Genomic DNA, 2,516 nt, shown 5'->3' with positions numbered 1-2,516 from the left:
CCACAAACTGAAAGAAAGCTTCTAACTTTCTAAAACTGGAGCCACTAAAAAGTGATGCAGCTGCACACAGTAGATTGCCTGCTGGCAGTTTCCCCAGCATCGGTTGTGCAGACCATGAGAACCTATGATTTAATCTACAGGCGGCATTTATTTTGACGTTACTGCCTTTTATTTGACGAGTCACATTAATCAATGGCTTCCCACATACTTTCCCTCTAATGGAATGCACACATTTCAGCATACTTATACTTTCCATCAAACAACTGTCGAATACAATGTATTTGCTCTCTTTCATTAGACTGTCATCCTGTGTCAACGTTGTTTCGGCCTGTGATGTTGTGGAGATTTCAACACATTGGAAAGTAATATCGCTGATATCAAGTTCTGATGCGTCTATGGATGCTGCGGCTGGTTCATTCTCTGTCATTTCGACATCTATTACTTCAACATTGATGGGCGAACACAACAATATCGACAGGTTTTTTGGTGGCAAATTTTTGGCGGGTGTAGATTGTGTGAATTGATCTGCAACTACTTCAGAGCTATCTTCAATACATTCAATAACATCTTCTTGTGGTGGTGCAGTCGCACTGTAGCTATGGTCCAATGCAACAGTTAATTCATGTTCTGGCCATTGGACATGAGCATCTCGAGCCTGAACACGCCTCGCCTCAATTAATAGTTCCTTCATAGTGTACACGGTCTGGCAGGCCACATCTCTCATTCGCTTCACTGTCTGTGTATGTATAGTTCTGACACCCACGGGTAACTGGAGGAGAGATTGGAAAAGGGATGTTCAGTTTAAACACAAGATGGAGTGTAGTAGAATTGACTGGAAAAAAACATAAAATAGTCCCCAGCAAAAACATTTTTTTAAAGTTATGAACTGTTTGTAACTAACCTTTTTTTTGTTTTTTTTTCTTTGCAACTTTTTTGACTCGACCTTCAACATCTGCACGCTGTAGCTCCGATTCATTTCCGCATGTCCTCCCTTCCTCTTGCGCTGCAACGACTATATTTTCTGTATCCGCATAGACAGCACGGAATGAGGCTCCATCGTCTCCCTGAAACATAGTACTTTCATTACTATGTATCAAAATATTGTTAGCATAAAACACACGTGAGGACGACCACACAGGTACATCTCAATAGCCAAACACGATTTAAACATTGTGTGCAACAATCAAACGACAAGTATTCGACCAGTGATGATCTATTTCGATGGAACTGTCAGTATCCATACCTCTGTCTCTGCATGGACTGCCATGAATGGTTGTATTGGAGAGGAGGCATCCTCATCTCCCTGAAACACAGTACTTGCATTAGTATGCTTTTCAATATTGGAAACACAACACACACTTGGGGTCGACGGCACAGGTACATATAAAGAGATAACCACAAATGATGCATTGTCCAAAAGAATCACGGAAAATCCAAATATGATCACATTTTATCGACTTATTTCAACGATTCCTTTACATCTGCATCATCTAAATGAGATGTTGTGATTGTGGTGGAAGCTCCGTCGTCTCCCTGAAACACAGTACTTGGATTAGTATGGTTTTCAATATTGGAAACATAACACACACTTGGGGTCGAACGCACAGGTACATATAAAGATATAACCGCAAATGATGCATTGTCCAAAAGAATCAAGCAAAATCTAAATATGTTCACATTTCATCGACTTATTTCTCCGATTTATTTACATCTGCATCATCTAAATTGGATGTTGTGATTGTAGTGGAAGCTTTGTCGTCTCCCTGAAACACAGCACTTGCGTTATTAGGGAAGAAAGTATAGCAAATGGAATCACGTTATATGATCACGCATGATGGAGCTGTCATTATCCATACCTCGTGCTGCTGAAGAATATCTATGGATTTTGCAAATGTAGTGCGCACTTCCGAAAGCTGTTGCGCCGATTCGTATACGCATGGTCCCGCTTCCACTTCCCCTGGAATTACTTGAATGTCAGGCTCTGCATCAAGTGCAGGGGTTGACGCTCCATCAACTGCCTGAAACATAGTACTTGCATTAACTGTCGGGGGGGATTCTGCCGGGGTCGGCCGGGCCGTCCGCAGACCTCCGGGCAGGGAGGCCCCAACTCCTCCCGTGTATATCTCGGATCGAGACAGAGTATGAGGCACACACAAGGAGCAAGGCAACTTCTGTCGTTTATTATGCAAACGGCAGGGATGGGTCAAGGAGCGCACGCGTTCGTCCTGACACACACACAATAGTGGGGCTCGCAGGCCCTTTTTACTACATTATGACGCGCTACTTGCGTCATTCCAAAAAGTTACCAAAAGAACCTATCGCCACTCTTGATTGGTTGCTCGAGTGGTGGGGTTAGTATAGTACGCATATAGAGAATGATATTAGTGGTTAAGATGTAGTCAGGTGGTATATCTGGGTTGTCCCTACAATTAGATACATAAGAATTGTTACATGAAGACCCCTGAGGATTGGCTAACGTTACTGACGTCTGAGATAAGAACCTCATGTTCTGATTG

Source organism: Ambystoma mexicanum, chromosome 2q (genome assembly GCF_040938575.1).
Source record: "Ambystoma mexicanum isolate Mex_15411 chromosome 2q, UKY_AmexF1_1, whole genome shotgun sequence".
Lineage (NCBI taxonomy): Eukaryota > Metazoa > Chordata > Amphibia > Caudata > Ambystomatidae > Ambystoma > Ambystoma mexicanum.
Note: the sequence above shows the minus strand (reverse complement) of the source record.